Genomic DNA, 20,140 nt, shown 5'->3' with positions numbered 1-20,140 from the left:
TCTTGCAGTTGATGGAGATTTGTGGGATGCACATCCAGGGCACAAAGCTCCCGTTCCACCACATCCCAAAGATGCTCTATTGGGTTGAGATCTGGTGACTGTGGGGACCATTTTAGTACAGTTAAATCATTGTCATGTTCAAGAAACCAAATTGAAATGATTCAAGCTTTGTGACATGGTGCATTATCCTGCTGGAAGTAGCCATCAGAGGATGGGTATATAGTGGTCATAAAGGGATGTACATGGTCAGAAACAATGCTCAGGTAGGCTGTGGCATTTAAACGATGCCGAATTGGTACTAAGGGGCCTAAAGTGTGCCAAGAAAACATCCCCCACACCATTACACCACCACTAGCAGCCTGCACAGTGGTAACAAGGCATGATGGATCCATGCTCTCATTCTGTTTTTGCCAAATTCTGACTCTACCATCTGAATGTCAAAAATTGAGAAATCGAGACTGTCAACTGTCCAATTTTGGTGAGCTTGTGCAAATTGTAGCCTCTTTTTCCTATTTGTAGTGGAGATGAGTGATACCCAGTGGGGTCTTCTGCTGTTGTAGCCCATCCGCCTCAATGTTGTGCATGTTGTGGCTTCACAAATGCTTTGCTGCATACCTTGGTTGTAACAAGTGCTTATTTCAGTCAAAGTTGCTCTTCTATCAGCTTGACTCAGTTGGCCCATTCTCCTCTGACCTCTAACATCAACAAGGCATTTTCGCCCACAGGACTGCCGCATACTGGATGTTTTTCCCTTTTCACACCATTCTTTGTAAACCATAGAAATGGTTCTGTGTGAAAATCCCAGTAACTGAGTAGATTATGAAATACTGCCCTATACTGAAATACTAGATATAAAAGTGCCAGTCTGGCACCAACAACCATGCAATGCTCAAAAATGCTTAAATCACGTTTCTTTCCCAGTCTGACAGTTTGGAGTTCAGGAGATTGTCTTGACCAGGACCACACCCCTAAATGCATTGAAGCAACTGCCATGTGATTGGTTAATTGGATAATTGCATTAATGAGAAATGTAACAGTTGTTCCTAATAATCCTTTAGGTGAGTGGTAATACCATGTTTTCAGAAATACTATAGCAGTACCATACCATATTTTTGGCCATGTACTATGGTAATATGTTTTTAGGACACAGTTCCATCGTGTTTTTTTGTGGGGGGTTTTACATTTACAGTACTTTTTTTGTATATATGTTCAGTGGTAACGTCAAGTTTTTTAGGTCATGCATCATAGTACTACCATGGTACATAAATTTAAGCAACATGGTACAGTAGATTTCAAAGTATCATAGCATTACTATCTGATATTATCACTGTATCATGGTACCACCACAGTACTTTTTTTGGACATAATAAAACTACTGTATTCCATGGTATGTAAATAAGTAAAAAAAGGTTCACTTAAGAATAAACTTCTAAACCCACACAAGCTAAAAATTATTCTTCCCCCCACACCAAAAAAAAAAATTCAGCTGGTTCTGTTGTTTTCTTGGTCAGTCTCTCACCATCTCAGGTGTCATTAGCTACTCGCTCTATTATATGCTTCTTTTTTATTTTCACTGTAATTCTGTTTACAAAACTGCCAAAGCCACAATTGCTAGGCGACCCATTGTCAAGATTCCAGCATAAATGATATGGTGCAGCACAAAAAAAAAACTTCTCTTGAAACCCAAGTGTGTGTGTGTGTGTGTGTGTGTGTGTGTGTGTGTGTGTGTGTTTTGTTTCACCCCCAGACATTCTTCTGGAAGTCTCTGGCTGAATATCAGCCCTGCTCTGCCAGCTCTTGTTCTTTTAGCTTTTTTGCAGCAGACAATTCTCTCTGTTCACAATGTGTCTCTCCATCCCTGCAATGCCCATTAGGATCAGTATTACAAAATACAGAATGAGGATTCAAAAGCGGTGGATGGAAATCAGTTTAAGTGCACTGTTGCGTGACTGTAGAGAAAATCATACACATGCTTATATGGACTAATAGAGACACATGGCGTATCTGGCTTGGATCTGTTTTTGTTGACTGGCCTGACATATGATGTTCAGTATTGATGTTTTTTGATCGATTAATTGTGAACAGCTCGTTTGAATTTGTGAAATATTTTGCAACAATGAACAGCAGCACATTTGTAATAAAATGCATCTCTCAGAAGTACAGTGTGTGTGTCTGTCTGCCGGTTGATCAAAGATGAACGGACACCATCTCATTTAATGCAAAGCAAAAACATACTTTACAGATGTTGTTGTGGCGTTTATGCAGACAGAATAATGCATCCTTTGTCTTAATGACAATTGAAAATACACGTTCATCTCTCATTTGCAGGATGATGAATGGAGCCTGTCCCGTTGAATTCTGTCATTCGGCCCAGAACACACTACAGAGGTTTAAACTTTTTACAATTACAAGCACGAACATAATAGAGGCTAAAATGTAGCCTACGGTCTAACAAAAACCACAAACGCTTCGGCTGCTGGAATTTATCTTTCATGACCAGATTTTATTTGGAACTTGAGAATATAATCATGGCATTTGTACAGATTTCACTCCTTATATAATGAATATATGCAGAATAATAATGACTGACTAATGGTGCATCACAAATGATTAAAAACAGGGTGGTTTTCTCACTTATTTAGATATTAAGTGTCATCCACACAATTCAGATATACCGTATAACACAATCTACAGAGAGCCTTAATATTTTAGACACATAAAAGTTATGAACAGGCCGGAAAAAAACAATTAAAAACCAACATGATGTCATTATTATTCATGTATGTTTGTATAGACACTGAACTTTGAAATATTTATGTCATAAAAACAAACTTTTACACATGCAACTTTTATTTAGATACAAGAGAACAAATGTTTGAATATAATTTAAGGTCCATGCAATGTTGAATGTATGCATAGGTTTGCTAAAAGAGTGAAAAATGGTCAAATGATGTTTGATTTGTTGTCCTTTTGTTGCAATATTGTCCTGTTTAACACTGTGAAGATGCTTTGAAAGAATCGTCATTGTAAAAGCGCTATATAAATAAAGACTTGACTTGACTTTTATTGGCTTTTCATTCCATTCATTATTCGTCAGGTTCATGATTCCCCTGCAAGTATGGGACCTGACTACTGCCATCTTTGCTCATAGGCACAGACATATAGGGCTACTATTCTGCCACAATTCTGCACGTAAACTGAGTTTTGTATAAGAAACTATTTTGATCAAACGAAAATCAATTTTGCATTTAAAATAAGCTTATTTGGATGTGCGCCGACGTTATATTTCACATGTGCAACGTCTCGTTTGCTTGCGCTCTGATACCCGCTCTGACTGCTCTACTGCTCGCTTGCTCAACACAACTCAAAGTTACAATATGACATAAATCCAGCCAATCAGAGATGAGACTGCTAAATTCTGATAGGCTGGCTTAACAACCTCTCACAAGACTCCCTGCATTACTTTACAGCAGACAAGGAAATATACATGGTGGAAATATTCCATGGAAAATCTAATTTAACACTGTTATAAAGTCTTTGACATTTATTTCCAAGTTTAAATGTCTACCATTTGACAAACACTCATCTTATTTTTTTCTAAATTAATATCAAAGGAAGAAGTATAAAAAGTATGCATGTCCATGCCATGTCATATCAATATGTATATACTCAGAATGACAAAGGATGGTTTTGCATAGACTATGCATTGTCACAAGACTTATACTTTACAATACTGTAAAATATAGACTGAATTACTAATTTTACATACTATTTGGGTAGGTTAGTATGCACATTGAAACGCAGGCTTGTTCTTCCTCACTGCAAAAAATACCTAGTTATGTGGGTAACAATTACACATATGCAAATATACCACAAAGTAGTGTCTGGGGTCAAACCCAAGATCTTCACTTAATGTTATATTTGTATGTATGTAATGGTTACCCACATAATTTTTAGTTATATATTTATTTTAGTTATTTATTTATTTATTTTTTCCAATGAGGAAGAACAAGCCTGCATTCCAAAGTGCACAATATACATCCTAAATAGTATATAAAATGAGTAATCCAGTCTTTTTAGCACAATCAAATTATTATTATTTTTTAAAGGGGGGGTGAAATGCTGTTTCATGCATACTGATCTTTTTACACTGTTAAAGACTTGGAATCCCATACTAAACATAGACAAAGTTTCAAAAGTTAAGGTGGACGTTTGATGGGAGTATTTCTTTGTCAAAAATACTACTTCCGGTTAGTCATAAGGTTCGGCAATTTTTTTTCGATCATGGGTCCACTTGACGTTAAAGTTTCGGAATTTCCTTGTATGGGCCGTACGGACAATTCTACCGGAAGAGCGTGAGAGAGAGAGAGGGAGAGGGAGAGTGCGAAAGCAACAGGCTACGCCCATCAAAGCGCTGGCTCGTAGGCTGCGCTGCACAGGTGATGTGACTTCAAGAAATTAACAATGTCACCAAAAAAGTGTGTTTTTGGTTGCCAGACCAAGACAGTCCTGCACAGATTCCCCAAAAACCCCGCGTTAAGGCAACAGTGGATGTAATTTGCTTTTCCGGATCAGCAACTGAGTTGCGCAAAGGTTTATGTCTGTTCACTGCATTTCGGTGCCGACTGTTTCATAAACAAGGCCCAGCTCGACGCCAGATTTTCCGATCGCCTAATGCTGAAGGATGGAGCAGTCCCAACGATAAAGGTCCCAACGTTAGAACCGCAGGCTGTGAGTAAGACTGCTTCAAATGTCTGTGTTTTTGCCTATGCTCATCAAGTAGCCCAAACATGATCACGTATAGTTAATTGATCAATGGAGCATGCGATGTGTAGTGCGTGTACATTTGTTTAGCTGGCCACTATATGTGTAACTTTATGTTTGTGTATTGTAAAAGCACTCCAAACAACAATACACAAAGAGTGGGGAAATATGTTGAACTAAATAAGCGCGCTTCTTCATTCAAATGCGCTACTATTCCATGCCTTTCTATGTAAACACTAGCCTGCCGTGCAAAACCAGTCCGCTTACTGTCTACACAAACCACACGTAAACACACACACACACGTGCACAACTGCACTTCCCACATGTACACCTTCAAAGACAAAAATACGACGATATAATTCAAGTATAAATATGTAAATAACACAAGTCGCTAAGCATATTATATAGTTAGTGTATAACTTGTACCACATAGAGACGTCCTGCTCTAGTCGTTTTTGCTGCTGCTCCTGTTCAACTGCAGCCTCTGGGTCTGATTCCGGATCATAGATGTATGGCTGTATCTGATTAAAAGCCATATTTTTATTTTGAATAAAGTTTTTTCCCGCTGTTAGGGATGACACAGCTTTACGACGCACTCAACACAAAACAGCGGCGCGCACACGTCATTATTTAGCTCCGCTCACACGATACGCCCCCACCCGCTCGGCTTTTTTCGGAAAGACTCGGAACAGCGCATCTTTCTTATATAAAAAAAATAAAGACTTTTCGGAGATATGAAGGATGCAATGCTACTCTATAGGTACTCAAGATTGACATGACACTGACTGAAACTGAGTGTTTCACCCCCCCTTTAAAGAACATCTGTCATGAATGTTTTTTGTCTTGTTTTTTGTTTGAATAAATTCAAGGACATGAAGTATATTTATTATTATTTTACTGTTTTTACATTTGATTTCTATGTTTATTTGATGGCTTTTGTTTGTAAATTTTCTCGGGCCGTTTTTGTTCATTCATTAATTAATTTAGGCGAAAAGTCTGTCCATTTTTATTTCTGAAAATGTGTAACATTAGAGATCCTAAACAACTTAAAAATAACGAAGATCATTAAGAAGAACTATTATCTTGATACGATTTGATATTAATTTTCCATGTATATTTCCACCATGTATATTTCCTTGTCTGCTGTAAAGTAATGCAGGGAGTCTTGTGAGAGGTTGTTAAGCCAGCCTATCAGAATTTAGCAGTCTCATCTCTGATTGGCTGGATTTATGTCATATTGTAACGTTGAGTTGTGTTGAGCAAGCGAGCAGTAGAGCAGTCAGAGCGGGTATCAGAGCGCAAGCAAACGAGACGTTGCACATGTGAAATATAACGTCGGCGCACATCCAAATAAGCTTATTTTAAATGCAAAATTGATTTCCGTTTGCTCAAAATACTTTCTTATTTGCAAGATGAACATTTCTCTGCAAAACTCAGTTCACGAGCACAAAATAGCCTTTTGCACGCTCAGAATTGTGTCAGAATAGTAACCCCATTCAGACGCAGGTTTGTTTTTGCCAATGGCAGCACAAGAATGTGTGTTTATGTGGCTCATATCAGTCTTTTAAGAGCACATATCAGATCTATGCTGAGAGCTTATAATAGTGTGTGGTAGGAGTTCAATTTAGTCTCATTTACACCAACTCACATAAGTCAAATTGAAATGCTCGCCTGCCATTTTCCTGTTCTGTATATTCAACCACATACAGTGAATATAAGTGGGCAGGGGGTCTTGCGTGATTGTGGGGGCTCAGGAAACAGCACCTCTGCCTTGGGCCATGCTGTGCTAAGCAAACACGTAATGAAGTTATGCAGCCTTAATGTTTTTTAGGACTGCAAGCTTTCAAACCACAGCTCTGTTACTGCGCCTGGAGGCTCCAATCCAGATGGATACAGTAAAAGCACAGAACTCATGCACCGCAAATCAGAATTTAAAACCCCATCAAGATAAATGACCATGTTTACAAGGTAAGATAATCCCGGGGTACAGAAAGAGCTCTCTTTCCGTTTCTGTTAGCCAGGGATAGATAGTTTTAATTTAGCTCTATGGGCAAAAAGTCATCCACAGTGGACACAACTGTGTTGGAAAAATTGTATTGAGTATTGTATTCTAATACTTTTGTTGAGTACATTGAAAAAATTATGGGCATCCTATTAAGAGCCCTTCAGCAATGTCAGGAATAAACTATAACACAAATTTGTGATGGTACTACTATTTTTCAAAATAGCACTATTCCACTAGCAAAGTTGCTTGAAAACTTGGAAAGTTTTGATTTATTTTAGTGAATCGGTTCATTTGCATGGTTCACAAAAATGTAATTAAACCAAATAGAAAAAAAGTCCCTGCATTTAAATGGTTAGTCCCATAAATTAGGATGTATATTCAATCTATTTATTTTCTCTACTATTAATTAATCCCAATAATTTGGAACATTCAGATGACAATTTATTAATGAATAAAATCCTTATTGCTTAAATACTGAAGAAATACATCTCTGATTTAATAAAAAAAATTATTAAGGAAATATTTAAAAGTATATATATATATAAATATATAATCCTCAATGTAATTTGTAAAAAAAATGTATAACGTTGTTCAGTTAAATAAATAAAATAAAATAAAATAAAACAGCTTGACTATAACTTTAAAAACGACTTTGTAATTTGTCTTTTGAAACCCATATGATTTTCTTGGGTAAAAAAATAACACAATTAAAATATAAAAGCAGCATAAATGTTAATTGTTGTGTGTGTTTGTGATGTGTGTGTTGTGTGTTTGTGCGTGTGCGTGTGTGTGTGTGTGTATGTTTGTGTGCGTGTGTGTTTGTATGATATGACAGAATTTCATTTTTGAGTGAACTTTTAATGTAAACTGATTGGAAAGGCAGGAAATTACTGATATTCAGAGCATGCAATGTGTTACCTTGATGCAACCTACTTCTTACAAAAGTGTATGTGTAACAGAGGCCAGCTAGTGGTTACTGTGCAAGTAAACCTCACTCCTCTGACCATAGACCGTAAAAAATTATGGACGACTCGACATCATCCATTTCTGCTTGCCAGATTTGAAACTTTCAGGTGACCTGCACCGCGCTGACATCTTGGTCTGCGCAGTAGAGATTTCGGGACCGGAGTTGCGCAGTAGAGCAGGAAGTAGAGCCGGAAGTACAGTCACGATATCAAAAGCCCGCCCACACTCTCGCAGATGCAGAACAATTAATTATGATGGTGTGAAATAAACAGTTATGGAAATGTAGAAATGAAAGCTAAAGCTCTAATCTGCTCCCAAAAATTCCAAAAAAAAGTCTGTTAGTGCCTCAGTGACAACTTAAGTCAGAGAAGACGTCGATCTCAGCTGTCAATCATGATGCCACACCCCCAGTTTTTATAGCATCAGATAACTAACTAAAACTAAACTTATTTTAAAAAACGAACACTTGAAATGAAATCATCGTGATGACAACTGCCTTCAATGAACTAAACTAACTTTTGGGAAAAAATATTTGTAGTGTTATTTTATTGTTTAGTTTGCCTCGCGTCCATTAGAAAACACAGAGGGGTGGCTATACTGTGACCGGTCACCGGGGGGCGATCGAGGCGCGAAAGCTTCAGTATCTGAGAGGGATACTGCAGGCTTGCCTCTGACCTAAAGAGCCGCTCTAGTGTCAGTCGCTAGAGCGTCTCTTGAGGTCAGAGGCGTTTACTTGAGGTTTACTTGCACAGTGACTACTAGCTGGCCTGTGTTACACTCACCCCCCTAAACCTCACTCCCATCTGGGTCACGGCACCAACGCAACCCCTCCTGTTCGAACCACCCACTCCAAGCGAGACTCGAACCCGGGTCCGCCAACATGAGTCGTACGCTCTATCAAGGAGACTAAAGGCTGCAACCTCTAGCGTCAGTCGCTAGAGCGCCTCTTGAGGTCAGAGGAGTGAGGTTTACTCTCACAGTGACTACTAGCTGCCCTCTGTTACATATCCTTCAGGCTGTGCATGTTTAATTAAAACCATAGAGGATGATCCTCAGACCATAATTCCGTGCTTTTTGTATCACACAAACTGTCCTTCTGTTTTCAACATGGGACAGCGGCCACACTTTCATATTAAAGGCCTAAAATCTGGCCATATATAGAGAGAGGCTCTGCATGTGACCGCAACGCTGCAAAATCAGCAGAATTAGCTTGTGTCTCAATTGTAGAAATTATGCCAACTCCATCAGCAAGGTTTGAAAGCACCAGCCCAAGGCTTGCCAGTTCAGATTGAGCCCCTGTGATCCTGGCATAGGGTCAGAAAGCTTGTGGAAACAGTGGAGGGGGGAGGGGGCCAAAAGAATGCCTTCTGCCCAGAATGCCGCTCTGGTATCCAGCCACTCATATCAGCTGACTGTCACACCACAGTGACTCAATTGTGTGTGTCCTTACATACTGTACATTAGTCAGGTACTAGATACATGTGACTGTACTCTGTCACATTCACAGGTATCATCACTCTTACACAGAAAAACAAACACTACATATAGCCATATATTATTCATTCAAATACATTTAACCTGATAACCCATTCAGGTTCTAGGGCGATTAATGTGTCTTTCTGACCAATTCACTGAAAAGAATCAGCTTGCATGAATGAATCAAGCTTTACTGCTTGCACTGTATGTTTGCATTGTTTGTCCATTGGCAAAAGACTCATTACAAAAAATATTAACAATCTAAACATAATCAAAATCATTTGGCTGCATTGTAGTTGTTGCTTTTAATGGAACTTGATTTCCCAACCCTACCCTGGACTCATATTTTCATGTGGCCTTGGGTGCAATCCCTGTGTGCACACCTTTTTGAAAAACAGATTTTAAACCAATCAAACAAACCTGACGTCAATGGACTATGGGGCACACGAAAAGCTCAAATGTTAAACACGCTCTCAAACGTAAACACACTTTCGCAGAAACGCACAATGCATTTTCTAGTTTGTGTTTAACCAAGAGAATAGTAATGATGATTACTATGATCCATACAGTAAGCCTCATTCCTGCTAAATTGGCCCCATACCCACTGGTGGGGCTTACGAGCCGTTTTACCTAAACACACTGCTGTCAGCCAAGAGCAATTACTGCTGGGACAGTTTAGGCCGCAGGGACTCAGTGGGGAATGGTGCGGTACTAAAAAAATCCCTCAACTTCAATTTAAGCTCCACAAATGTTCAGAGAAACTGAGATGCCGTGCACCATAGGAAGTGGAGGCTTGGCTTCAGAGTGATTATTTGAGCCATACTGAGTTGTTGTAAATCAAGTGTTTTCAAACTGATTTAAATTAGTTGTATTTCAGTTCCTTTAGTAACACTTCACAATGTTAACAGTAAAGTAGAATGTAAGTGTCAAAAGTAAACATTTGAACATTAGGCCTGTTTTGAAGCATGGTGGCTGGTTTGAGCTGGTTTATGCTGGTCCTTACACCGTTTCTACACCGGATGCAACTGTTACAGCTAGAAGCTGTCTATAATGGACGCAACAAAGCGACCACTGCAAAGCATTTGTCCTTCATGTAAGTACGCATAAATAGAATGAGGCATCAGTTTACTGTCGGAGATTTGTCGTCGTGCCCAAGCGGCAACCTCCCCCATTTTTTGTTGAAGCCAATACGGAAGTGACTTAAACTGCAATTCATTGACTGGCCACTAGGGACAGGCACCAGAAGGGAGCAGAATCTCATTTAGCGCCATGTTAAAATGCCCAACTTTAGAGCAGAAAAAACATTACAGCCTGCTAAGTGTGGTTTTGGTTCATGACAACTGTGAGGAGGGTGAATGTTTTTTTATAACTCATTGGTTTACATTATATAAAGTCTTAAAGTTCTGCATAATTAAAGGCGTGGCCACTTTAAGTGACAGGTGGGTAGCCATTTATCCGCTGTCTGTTAGTCATAACGTCACATCAGCTCCGCCCACATCCCGCCTCTTTGCCAATTTTCTGTTATCCGGATGTGACGCACAATGACGCTGTCAGCTCGTCTCTACTAAGTGCTTCAGAACTGCTCTTCAGAATCATATGGGTGACATCACGGAGACTACATCCATATTTTTTTTACAGACTGGTCGCACCACATCCAGTGTAGACAACATACTGATTGGTTATATGGTCTTCTGTCACGGCGCATCACGTCTGGTGTAGACACTGTGTTGGTCATGAACTGGTTTAAGTTTGATATTATTACGCTGGACCAGAGCGGTGTGAAAAAATGGATTTATGATTGATTTAGCTGCGGAGCCAGCGTATACTTTGCTGGTGACAAGACTTAAAATACTTTTGTGTAGTATATACCAGTAGTTAGACAAACTATCCTTGTACCATAACTAAAGCATTAGATCAGATTAGAAGTCATTTGAGTCATTCATAAATCTTGAAAAGGTTATAAAATAATTGGTGAATTTGACGACTTGCTGGAGCTGTGGATTGTTCCATTATCAAAATGGAAAAAACATGCCACAACCCATACACTATTAAAATCAGGCTCTACTACCAAACTGCACAACTGAACAAGAAGGGCAATTGTCAGAGAAGTGACCAAGCAGCCAGAAATCTTTGGATAAAATGGAAGAAACTGTGGGTGTCTGGACAATCTCTCAGCATGTCACAGATTTGGCCTGAGTGTGCGAGTGGCTAGAAGGAAGTCACTGTTGAAGAAGGCCAACATGTAGTCATTCAGTTTACCAGAAGACATACGACTCTTCATTTTAGCTCTTTGTCTCGAGAGAAAAGCTGCATGTGGTGCAATCAAACATACAAAAGCACATCTTTTTACAAAAAGAATGCAAGAATTCTTTGTATTCTGGAGTTCTTTAGTCATTTAATTAAATCCAATTAAAATGTTATATCACCTGAAATTCTGGTATTACCAATGAGCCCAGGTCCCTGTTGAAAAAAAACAGCATGCCAGCTAGGTATGTTTTAAAGTATGGCAGCTGGCTTGAGCTGGTTAAAGCTGATCAAGTGCTGGTCCTAAGAAACTAGCTCCAGCTTAGGGTCAGCTTATGACCATTTTAGGACCAGCTTAAACCAGCCCATGACCAACTAAAGACCAGCATAAACGAACTCAAACCATCTGCCATGCTTCAAAACATCCCTAACCAGCATATGCTGTTTCATCAACAGGGTAATTTTAGATTGGGATGTCAAAGATGTTAACATCCAAATCCAAACAAACTTTGGTCATCAGATGTTAAACGGGATAGTTCATCCAAAAATGAAAATAAGCCCATGATTTACTCACCCTCAAGTCATCCTAGGTGTATATGATATTCTTCTTTCAGACGAATAATAATAAAAGTTGAGTTATATTTAAAAAGTGCTGGCTAATCCAAGCTTTACAATGACAGGGATTGTTGTTCTGTTTTTGAAGTCCATAAAAATGCATCTGTCCGTCAAATAATGTGCTCCACACAGCTCCAGGAGGTTAATAAATGCCTTTAGAAGTGAATTGATGCATTTGTGTGAGAAAAATATCTATATTTCAAACTTTATAAATTAAAGTTTTAGCCAAGCCTTCCGTATTCAGTTTATGGAAAAAGTGTTGAAAGTGCCTCTACAGTTCAAAGGCTTACACTACCAAGTATGCTCGTCCGATGTTGCGTACGCATCTTGAACTCTGAGAAGGCACTTTCAACACTTTTCCACGGAAGGCGATCGGTCTGAATGGACAGATGCATTTTTATGGACTTCAAAAACAGAGCAACAATCTCTGCCATTATAAACCCTGGATTAGCGAGCACTTTTTAATATAACTGATTGTATTCGTCATATACACCTAGGATGACTTAAGGGTGAGTAAATCATGGGCTAATTTTCATTTTTGGGTGAACTATCCCTTTAACAAGTCTGATGTTTCAGTCATTTTAAATGACTGAAAGGGAGCGGTCTTGTTCTGTGATTCAAATGCCCAAACATTTACAATTACTTAGTATTTTTAATATGAGGTTTAATGTAATGTACCTGGTGTTGACGTCAAGACTAAAAGTCCCTGACGGAAATTTTGTACTGTCTGCCCTGTCCCAGACCTCCAGACCTGCATTTCCTCTAAGCCGTTGATGATGGGCGAGGCCGGCACTTTACAGAGACCTGCCTGAGGTGTTAAAGAGCTGCTCTCACTCAGCGCACACACCGGGCTGAAAAAAGTAGCTTTTAGCATTAACACTCGTGATTCAACGCTCCTATTCAGCACGTGTAAAATTAGACCCCATCATCACTGAGATACAAACGGTCGAGTCACAGAAGTACTACGGATATTTCCAGTCCCCCTGACCCTCTCGTGCTTGTGCGTAAACAACCCAGAGCTGCGTGTAAGTATGCCACATACCTGCACTATAAGTGGCAAGCCTAACTGTGTACCACTGAACACAGCACATCCCATAGCAGCATGTAAACCCTTATGTTTTCTAACAGACATATAACTTGACTTACTTAACAGACATAGAAGCTTTTTTTGTCCTTTTTTGTGTTTACCTAATCTCAGATAACCTCAAGGTCTGTTCCAAATGCAAACGCTGAGCAAGCAACTTCAGCCCAAATCAACAGTCACAACAGCACCAATATTTTGAGGAAAGATCACATCCTATGTATTTGAACTCTGTCATTTTTTTATTACATTTTGTTAAAATACTATTGTAAGCTTAAGAGTAAGCACTTGGGAAACATACCTTGCAGTAACTGAGCATCTTGATCAGCCCAAGACAAGAAGACAACAGCTCAACCGATGGCTTGAGTTTGGGGCCTGACTGTCTTTTTGACCAATGGCAGATGGGAAACCTGCTTGAAACCAAACATTAGAAACTATACTTCAGATATATGGCAAATCTATACTATTGTAAATTTGCAACGACTAATGAATGCTGCAATCACATTATGTCAGAATAACCGCAATTATGAGATTCCAGAATGTTTTCCAGAAAACAATACAGAAAAAACAAAAAACTTACAGAGCTCTTACTTATAACACCTGACTGCTGAAGATCAATTTCGGCGTTAGTGTTAACATATAAACGCATAAATATGAGTCTGAGGACGTGAGCAGCTCTGTGTAGATCATCAAGGGTTGCCATTTTGTAATTATGTTTATGATATGGCGTGAACGCAGCTTATCCCCCATTTGGGTTCAGGAGGAACTGTAAAAGATATCTGCTGTTAGTTTGTGGCGCTCTACGTCAGACTGTCCACAACTAACATGCAGATGACTTGTGATGTCTGCACGAGCAGGTGCACAGAGGTTCGTCCAATCACTGCATTTGGACCGAATGCAGTGATCGGACAATTTTTTTTTGCCACAGAGACTCTTACAGAAGATATATGTACATATTTTAATATTTAGACCACAGTTCCATTATTGATTGCTATCCGGATGTGAAGAATAAAAAAACAAGGGTTTTGTAATGATCAATGAAGCGGAACTTCAATCAGTTTTGTAGTTATAACTTGTGAGTGCTGACAGAAACATCTTTATTTGTTTTAGAACCATTATAGATTGTGAAAAGTGCTGCACAAATAAAACTATCTCTGAAGGTGTAAGAAAAGACTGACTTCTTGTATTATGAGAATTCAGACATTAGGTCAGCCAGTCAAAGTATGCTGACTTGTTCAACAGATAATAAAAAATAAAATAATGTACTGTACTGTTTATTAGAACTGTTGGGGTGTTTTAACCAGTCAATCTGTGTGTATATATGCATGTGTGTGCTTGTGATGCGCATAAACACACATGCACGCGGTAAGCAAGGTGAAAGAACTCACTGTTTCCACTTTTATTTTCCACTGAATAAACAAACCTGTTAAGGGCAAACATGAGCCTCACCTTCAGAAAAGCACAGCATGAGGCTCTTGCATTCATGAGGTGAAAACAAACAAAAAAACTCATCTCGATCATTTCATACAGATTTTAGCCAATTAGAAGCAGGACTATTGAAATTCCACTTGATATGCATTAGTGAACAAAACTAATAATGAATGAAAACTGCATGCTTTTTTTCTCTAGCAGAGCACAAGTGATAGCTATACAAACATCCACAATCTGCTTTACATTTGAAACAAATATCCCTCACAAAAACATGAAGCTATAAAGCTCGCTTTGCATGCGTTTTACTGCTCCCTGTTGAGTACATGTGAGTGTGTGTGATTGGAAAGCAACCATCATGCAAAATGTTCCCCTGTACAAAACTGCACACAGTGGGGTCTATACATTCATAAAAGTTCCTTGAGAGGGCAGAGAGCACAACTTTACCAGCCCAACATACAGTGTGCGTTTTATACAGCTTCACCTTTGGCTCGTGATGAGAGCTGTTTTGCAAAAGAAATGAAAACTGAATGTAAATAACATAACACAGACCTCATGTCCCCGAACTCATAAATTACTGTGAAAAGCAGCACTTTATGGGCATTCTTTTGGCCAATACAAAACGGCCCCCATCCACCCTCACAGAGAATGGGCCTCTTTCTCTCTCGCTCTCCTTCCAACTTATGTAACAGGGATCATTATCACCCATCTTTGAAGTGAAGCGTGGGAGGGGGCGGAGCTTCTCTAGTCCCTCAGTTTCATTCTTGTTTATGGTTACTGTTGTCACAGTGATAGTAGAATCCCCCTATCTGGGTCTTTAGTGCTTTTATATCCTTGCTCTGTGTTTTTTCTGACTGGTTCTCTTGGGATATTGGGTTTCTGTGCTGTTTTTTTCTCCGTGCACCACTGTAGCTGACAAACTTTCTCACTTCTCCCCACTCTTTCCTGTTTTCTTGCACTTCATATTTCCATTCCACACTTTTCCTAATCAAAATTTACGAGTGACAAAAAGAAATAAAAAGCACACAACACATTATGAGGCATTGACAGAAATGAAAGTTAAAAAGACTGTCCTTTTTTTTACTATTTCTGAAGAAAATGTCAGTGCTGCTTAGCTTTCCGTTGTTTATTCTAAATAGGAGCATTTTTGTCCACCGCTCCTCAATAAGCTGACCTATTTGAGGTATCATTCACATATGTTGCGCAAACAATGCCTAAAACAGCCCTTACAAAAAAGAAGTTTATTCAAGTGTGCTATCACTATACTTCTTTTAAACTAAAAATAAGAAAGTATAATTTCTGTCTACTTTGTATGTACTGCTAAGTTGTGTTTACTCTTGAGTAGCCTATTCAATTCTTCTTTCACATAGCTTGACACGCTGCCTTATAAAATTATATTCTTTAAAACAGATTTGTTCCTAATTCTGAGTATCTGAATCTGATCTTTTTGTGTGTTCACTGGTAGTGTACATAGGAATTTACTTAAAATCTACTTTACTCTTTCCTCGCCATAGACCTTTATCGCACTTCCTATTTCCGGTAAGTAAAGCAGTGTATTGTTACTTCCGGAACTATCTAGACGCAGTCAGAACTAATGGCTGAATCCTTTCGAGGCTAGTCTAATTCAGCAACAACAACATCCCTACCTCAGTTTTTACGATTTCCTGACAAAAAGAACAGAGGAAAACATAGGTGAGATGAAGATAAAATACACAGTACACAGACATTATGTCCTAATATTGTGTTGTCATTGAAAAATGACTAAACTTTTTATTACAAATAAGTAAATATGTCCATTCTGATCTTGTTCTTCAGGTCTCAGTAATCATCAGAATATCTTTTTACATTTTGTTTAAATCATTCTGCAGGGACATTTTTTCAACCAGGTGATTAAAGCCGGAAGAATTAATACACTGCTTTGACGCACACTTCCTATAATCAATTCCGCTGTGATAAAGGTCTATTGACTGAATTTTCAGCTATCCATGTTTTCACTATTATACAGTAAGGGGTGCTATTACGCACCTTCTAGCACAGAGTCTCCTGATCAAAACACAGGTGAAGAAGAAGCAGTGATAGAAGATTGCTTAACGCAGATTTAAAACAAACTTAAAGCGATCATCAAACGTTAGCATATAAATCAAAATTGCTAACATCACCAAATTAAATGTTGATCCCATGAAGAAAAAACAACTTTGAATGACTCCATCTGTGTTTTCATCATCGTTCTGAATCCCATCCGGACGTAGTCTTTGACAAAAATGCTATTTTCTCTGCTTTTGTTTAAAATTTTGCTTTTTTTAATGAACCTTTCCAGATTCAAATATTGATTAAAAAAAGATGCATGAAGCACGACAAAAGTGGTTTTAAAAAGAAAAGAGTTAAAGTGCGTTATATTTAAAGTATAAAAAATATACCTAAGTAAATAAATGGTACATGGACTGCATTTATATAGCGCTTTTAACAGACCCTATGGCCATCCAAAGCGCTTTACATTTTTGCCTCGCATTCACCCATTCATACACCGACGGCGGTGTCAGCCATGTAAGGCCCCACCCAGCTCGTCGGGAGCAGCTGGGGTTAGGTGTCTTGCTCAAGGACACCTCGACACTTGGTCAGGTGGAACCGGGGATTGAACCACGAACCACCAAATAGGAACAGAGTGAAGCTTAAAGTGCAAAAATGAGATAAAAATTATGAGCACTGTATGTTTTATGTGCACATAACAGAAAACTTACAAGTTTTATTGTAATACTACTTTAAATGCTAATCTTATTTAGGATTTTTTTTTTCTTGTTTCCAGTCCAAATATCAAAAAATTCTTAAATCAAGATTCATTTACTAGATAAGTAAAATGACAAGATAATTTTGCTTGTTTTCTGAGTGAAAAAAAAAACTAAATGAAGTGAGTTTTTGCTTAAAACAAGCAGAATTATCTGCCAATGGGATGAGAACAATAATCTTTTTTCTGTTTGGGATAGAAACAAGATTTCAATCAGAAATAAAATTATTTTTCACACCCCCATGGCAGATAATTCTGCTTGTTTTAAGCAAAAACTGACTTTATTTTTAAGAAAACAAGGAAAAATAACGCATGTCATTTTACTTATCTGGTTAAAGTATCTTGATTTAAGAATTTTTAGATATTTAGACTAAGCATATTTAGTCCCAAGTAGTATTGAAAGAGTAGCTACACTAACAAGTATACTTCTAATACATCAATATCAGTATACTTACTAAAGTATACTTAATAAAATGAACTTGAAGTATACTTATTTTTCATAAGGGAGGACTTAAATTGTATACAGTTTATACAGGGTTTGTTCAGATCGGTATTAAACCAAAGTAAAAGCAACAGTCATAGTAAGTCAACACTTACCTCAGCAAACACTTCTAAAAATGTAGGTCATCCATAACAGGGATTATTTATGAATATAGAAATACACTGCTTAATGCATGGCTATGTTTACTTATATAGGCAAGTATGTCTTTTTTGGGAGAGTGACTTTTTTCAACAAACAAAATTTGGTTTGTGGTAACACAAGTAAGTGTATTTATGAAGCAAGTTTATTTGCAGTTTGAATGTGATTTTAATCCTTGCGGTGCCGCTTGTGTAATTTTCACCACACCTGAATAACTTCCAGGTAAATGCTTCTCTGAGCTGGGAGTCTACGAGGATCCCATGGTAATAAAGTAATTAGGGACAATTCAAACACTTTGCAGTCTTTATGTTAATTTATTCAAGGCGCCTTGTTCTCAGTCTTCTGAGCCCAGGCCTTGCAGCATGTTTACAGATACTAGCACAGCTTTTAGTCAGACTACAGGCTTTAGAGTACAAGCACTCACTGTGTGAAGAGTGGAGAGAAATGGGGAAGAATGAGCGAGATGCACTGAGAAGAAAATAAGGACATACAGAAAAAGCAGCATGTGGGTATCAGTGAAATGGTGGAACAGAATCCTGTTGTGAGGAGTTTTGGCAAAGTGTCAAAAGCCCCAGTGGCCACAGATTGAGCCATATTGAGATGATGAGTCGGCACTGGGGGGCAGCCAGGAAAAAATAAAACCAAGCAAGAGTCCTTCATAGTTTGACAAAGATACCCCCAAAAAAATATTGTAAAGACTTTTACTTCTTGTTAAAACAGTAAGTTGGAATGGGACATATAGAAGGGCATGTCATTTATTAAATAGCCAATGCCTTTTTAGTTATGTCACATACATGAATTTATGCCATATATGGTATAAAGGGGAGGGCCACTCTCATTCTAGAAAGAATTTTATTGGATAAAAGCCTGTGTGGTAGGATGCGTCATTAATATTCTAATTTTTCAAAATACTAGGCTACATTTGTATTTCTGCTAAAAGTGAATTTGAGCTGATTTGTGTATAAGTGCCTGTACACCACCAGTGGCGTAGGCAGAAAGTGGATGATGGGTGGGCCTCTAATAGTGTGGGTGACCGCCGGAATAATTTTCTTTTTTATTTGAAAAAGAAAAAAATCCCAAAATCCTAGTGAAACATACCAACAAAGCTAAAAGCAGGCTATTCCTCATATGTTGGACCGTTTATTATCTATTGTCTTTTAATGTTTTAATGTAGTGTACTCTACTTCTACATGTTGATATCTTCTCAATCTCAAACCACTGTACAAGCTGTGTTTGTGATGTTTGAACGCGATGCGGGAAGGCCTGGTTTTAACGTACAGGTTTACAAAACACTTTATTTAAAACAACACTTTAAAAACAACGAAGATAAATCACAATGTTTGAGTCCTGTATCCACAACGTGCCATCGCTAATACAGTATGTGGCTTATTTACATTTCAGAAAACCGCTTACACTCACAAATATTACATGAAAATGCCATGCCACGGCGGGCAAAACTAAAAACCTACGTTACCCATAGCTTAACGTTGTTAACGTTACCTTTTATGGCTGATGTCCTAAACAAGTCGGAGTTGGCTGGGTCTGAATTGAAGATGTTGATAATATCACCAGTAGTTCACTTTTTAAACGACAAAAGTGTTATGGCGTCCTGCCATCTTTGTCAAGATGTGTTTATTTGTGCCATAAATGGCAGTTTAGCCATATTTAATAACAAAAAAGGCGCGCTACTAGTTAGAATCGAATCCGGAAATTGCCGCAAAGATTTATTTTTAATTGCCGCAAAGAAGAACGTAACATTAATACTGTCGTGACGTGAATGAAGAGACGAATTAGCATATTTTTATTAATTTTAAAATAGAGTTCTAATGCATGACAAAATAAATCACAATTAAAATAATTATTGAAGAATTGTTAAACGTTAGAAAATAGTATTATTAAAAAATATATACATTTCCCTGGATCTGATAGGATGAGCAAGCTGTCAATCTGGGTGGGCCTGCTAGTGAAATTGACAGAAATTACACAAAACTCACTTTACCAAACGTGACAGTATAGGCTACATGTACTTAAAGTAGAGTCACTCTAAAGATGATGACTAAACAAAATAGAAAGAGGCACATTTTTGCAGTGATATGGGAATATAAATAATTTAAATTCAGTTGTTTGTTTGCAAGGAA

General features: G+C 38.2%; 1 protein-coding gene across 2 annotated transcripts in view; it reads right to left on the bottom strand.

The window, feature by feature from the left end:
• LOC137078467 (solute carrier family 41 member 1) overlaps positions 1–19,689 on the bottom strand; it is a 139,716-nt gene extending 120,027 nt beyond the window's left edge. For both annotated transcript variants that reach the window (XM_067445756.1, XM_067445757.1), the window contains exons 1-2: positions 19,503–19,689; positions 13,454–13,562 (exon numbers count right to left, since the gene is read on the bottom strand). The gene's annotated coding sequence lies outside the window, so the exon portion shown is untranslated. The remainder of the gene's footprint in view (positions 1–13,453; positions 13,563–19,502) is intronic.
• Between the last annotated feature and the right edge of the window lie 451 nt (positions 19,690–20,140).

Source organism: Pseudorasbora parva, chromosome 6 (assembly GCF_024679245.1).
Source record: "Pseudorasbora parva isolate DD20220531a chromosome 6, ASM2467924v1, whole genome shotgun sequence".
Taxonomy (NCBI): domain Eukaryota; kingdom Metazoa; phylum Chordata; class Actinopteri; order Cypriniformes; family Gobionidae; genus Pseudorasbora; species Pseudorasbora parva.
Note: the sequence above shows the minus strand (reverse complement) of the source record. Positions and strands in the feature narration are given on the sequence as shown.